The following is a 4,728-nucleotide window of genomic DNA, read 5'->3' as shown; positions in this document are numbered from 1 at the left end:
TCAATTAACTAATATTTAATCATTTTTTCGTAATTCTATGATACGTTACTAATTCTGACAATAATTTTTCATAATTTAAGCCCTCCTTATCTCCTTCCCATTTACTTATATAATAACTTTGATATATTGTCTATGTTGATTATTTTATTATAAAGACACCCATCAATTGAATCACATTTCATAATATTTCGTAATTCTTGGGTATGTTACTAATTTCGAAAATATTTTTTTTTATAATTTAAACCATCCTCGTCGACCTCTCTTACTAAAAATTACTTTGATATATTATCTGGGCTGATTATTTCTTTAAAAAAAACACAACTATCAATTAACTAACACTTCATAATTTTTCTTGATTCTTGGATACATTACTCATTTCGACAATTATTTTTAATATTTTAACCCACATTATCAACCCCCTTACTACTAAAATAAAAACTTTGATATATTATCTGTGATGATTATTTCATTTCAAACACACCAATCAATTAACTCACATTTCGTCATTTTTCATATTTCTAGGATATGTTACTAATGTCGACAATCATTTTTATCATTTTAACCCACATCATCTCCCCGCTTACTAAAATAATAACTTTGATATATTGTTTGGTCTGATTATGTCATTGCAAACATACTAATGCATTAAATGACATATCATTTTTCATAATTCTTGGATATGTTACTAATTTCGACAATTATTTTTATAATTTAAACAATCCTTATCGCCCTCTATTACTTACCCAATTACTTTGATATATTTCCTGTGTTGATTATTTTATTATAAACACACAATTGCTTAACTCAGATTTTATCTTTGTTCATAATCCTGGATATGTTACTATGTTAGAAATTTGATATATTGTCTGGGATTATTATATCAATATAAACAAGCCAATCAAGTAACTCACATTTCATTATTTTTCCTAATTCTTGGATATGTTACTAATTTCGACAATAAGTTGCATAACTGTAACTCACTGTGCCGCTCCCCCTTACTTAAATGATAACTTTGATATATTGCCTGGGCTGATTATTTCATTATAAACAAATCAATCAATCCTAGGTATTCTCATAGTATATATGTTTCACGTCCCGGGTGACGCCGCATATTCTGCTAATATATATCGTTCACCTATCTCATTCGATCCCGGTCGACGCTGGGTATTTTGCTACTATATGTTTTCCACCTATCTCATTCAATACTGGGCGACTATTTGGATGATTTTTGTTGGAATTCGTTTCCCCAATATCTTTCTATTTAAAATTCCTTTAGTTTGTCTATAAAAGCCCCACATCTAAACAACACAGCAATACTGGTTTGCTACAGTGGTCGATCCTCGGACCTTCATTATTCCTAATTTTCGTGAACTCTCTCCCTGATGCAATTGCATACAAGAAGTATATATTTACTTATATTATAAACAGACTAATCAATTAAATCACATTTCGTCATTTTTCGTAATTCTTGGATATGTTACTAATTTCGACAATATTTTTTTATAATTTAAACCATCCTCGTCGCCCTTTCTTAATAAAAATTACTTTGATATATTAGCTGGGCTGATTATTTCATAAAAAAACGCAACTATCAATTAACTCACACGTCATTATTTTTCTTAATTCTTGGATATGTTACTCATTTCGACAATCATTTTTAATATTTTAACGCACATTATCACCGTCCCAGTACTAAAATAATAACGTGATATATTATCTGTGATGATTATTTCATTTCAAACACACCAATCAATTAACTCACATTTTTTCATTTTTCATAATTCTTGGATATGTTACTAATATCGACAGTCATTTTTCATCATTTTAGCCCACATCATCACCCCATTATTAAAATAATAACTTTGATATATTGTCTGGTCTGATTATTTCATTGCACACACACACACACACACTAATGCATTAAATAACATATTACATTTTTCATAATTCTTGGATATGTTACTAATATCGACAATTATTTTTCATAATTTAAACCATTCTTATCTCCCTCTCTGACTAACATAATTACTTTGATATATTTCCTGGGCTTATTATATCATTACAAACACACCAATCAAGTAACTCACATTTCATCATTTTTCATAGTTCTTGGTTATGTTAATAATTTCGACAATGATTTTCATAACTTTAACCCACTATGTCGCTCCCCCTTAATAAATAATATCTTTGATATATTTAATTACAAACAAATCAATCAATTCTGGGTATTCTCATAGTATATATGTTTCACCTATCTTATCCAATCCCGGGTGACGTTGATTAGTCTGCTAATATATATCGTTCACCTATCTCATTCGATCCCGTTCGACGCTGGGTATTTTGCTACTATATGCTTTCCACCTATCTCATTCAATACTGGGCGACGCTTTCTGATAGTATATATTTGCACATCTCATTCAATCCCAGGACTGACTTCATATCCGCCCCCCCCACTGTTGAAAATAAAGTAATGTTTTAATCGTAAACTGTTTCAGCCATTTCCGGGACCGACTTTATATCCCAAATCCACTGCTAAAAATATGCGTGAAATAATGTAATGTCTAAATAGTTGAAGCTATTTCTGGAACTGACTTATAATCCCCATCTTACTGTTGAAAATGTACACGAAATAAAGTAATGTATAAATCGTAAACTTCTTCAGCCATTTCCGGGACCGGCTTCTTATCTCCCATCCTACTGTTAAAATATACATTAAATAAAGTAATGTCGAAAATGTACATTATTTCAGCCATTTCCGGAACCGACTTCATATTTCCCGCCCCAATGTTAAAAATATACATTAAATAAAGTAATGTGTAATGTGTAAACGGTTTCACCCATTTTCGGGACTGATTTAAGATCCTCATCACCACTGTTAAAAATATACATGAAATAAAGTAATGTTTAAATCGTAAACGGTTTGAGTAATTACCGGGACTGACTTCATATCCTGTAACCCACTACTTAAAATATACTTGAAATAAAGTAATGTTTAAATCATAAACTGTTTCAGCAGCTTTTCGAAAGTAATACATAAAAAAACATTAACATGGTTGCGATTAGGCAACCATGGCTTCAACATGAATTTCTGGGTGTAGTATCAGTTTCAGCATTCCAGTGACTTAAATCTCCCTTTTTTTGGTTTTAGTTAATGCAGGACTTGTCCTTCATTACTGATATAATTTTTATTTTTGTTATTGACCAGAGTGCCCCTTTTGGGGAGCTGGTTTCACCCTAAATTTTTAACTGACTTCATATCCAATTCCGCCCTTGTGGGGAGGCAAGTAAACAAAAAAAATAGTCAGAACGGACATTTTCCAGGGTAATTTATAATTAATCAGAAGTGACATTTCCAGGGCATTTTGTAATAAAATCAGAAATAACTTTTTCCAGTTACTTTTTTAATATTAAAACTTTGTTACATTGAACATACTACCTATTCACAATGCCTCCCCGGGACAGATTTAGACACCAGGGTCGTTTTTTAACGTGGAGAAAAAGTTGTCTTAATCGTAAAGGATTTCTCTTCCACTGAGGGAGAAGAAATTGAAATGTAGCACCTTAAGGACAGATACTACATTTGATCTTAGCCAAAAGGCCAAGAAACAGAAATCATTTTTATTAGCTTTGCCTCAACAGCGACACCACTTTTTAAAAAATATTTTTTATATATATAACAAGGTTTATTTGGAATATTCCACTTTTAGGAATATTCCACTTTCCTTTTTTAGGGATACACAGCATGATAACGGACGGAGCGATAAGCGTAATGACTCCAGTGGCAGAAGTGTTTCTGTTTGAACTTCTCACTCGGAGCTCGGAGTCCTGCACTCATTTGTATATTTGTATTCATCACAAGAATGAGTTGTATTTGTGGAGGTTCCTTCCTCGGTATTTTTATCGAGACAGCATCCCTAGAACGGACAATCAAGTCTAAATAGCGGTTCACTGGCCGTGGAACTTGGTTAGCCCCGCCACACGTCAAACTGGTATTTCCTTACAATGGGTTTTGAGTTTATGGTTGCAATTTACCAGTGTTTTAATTTATACATAATATCTTGAAAGCTGTCGGCCAAGCCTTAGAGCTCTTTCCACACAAAACCGATAAAAACGCCAAGTATCCTCAACGACCACAACGACAACCACGATGCATATATTTGAAAAAATTCATACGTAAATAAAAATAAACAAATTCATCACACACGATAAACTTGCAGAAAATATCCCTGTTTCTGTCCTTGGGGTGAATTCAAACGGTGAGACTGTTACAAACGCCAAGTGTCCTCCAATTTTGGAATTTTCTGTCAAAAGGAAACTTGACAAGAGAAACAGAAACTCTGATATTTGCTCAGAAACAGGCGCTAAATATAATAAAATAAATAAACACATCTATGGGAAGGGCTGTTCTGATAAGGAAGATTTTGCGGTATATCTCTATAAACAGTGTCACACATAGTATGTGTTCTACACTAGCTCAAAAAGAATACCAACGTCGTCCTGACAAAGTTTGTACAGATCTGCACTGGAGTTTTTTTGTTTTTTTTACACGGGCATCACTACATTATCAAGGCCAATAGGTCACTCAAGGATAAGGGTTAAAGAGTGTACAGTAGAAATTGGACAATATAGTAATCATTAGTAATGAAAATTCGGTAAATTTCAAAACTTATATGGAACGACTCATCAAGAACTTATTTACGTTAGACTTGAACACAACCATAGTGCAGT

At 32.5% G+C, this 4,728-nt stretch overlaps 1 pseudogene; it reads right to left on the bottom strand.

Annotated features, from left to right (window-relative positions):
• Window positions 1-3,444: 3,444 nt before the first annotated feature.
• LOC145288434 (U2 spliceosomal RNA) lies at window positions 3,445-3,610 on the bottom strand (annotated as a pseudogene).
• Window positions 3,611-4,728: the final 1,118 nt, after the last annotated feature.

The sequence above is a fragment of the Euprymna scolopes genome, chromosome 11 (genome assembly GCF_053919585.1).
Source record: "Euprymna scolopes isolate OS-2025 chromosome 11, ASM5391958v1, whole genome shotgun sequence".
Lineage (NCBI taxonomy): Eukaryota > Metazoa > Mollusca > Cephalopoda > Sepiida > Sepiolidae > Euprymna > Euprymna scolopes.
This window is presented reverse-complemented; position numbering and strand designations above follow the sequence as displayed.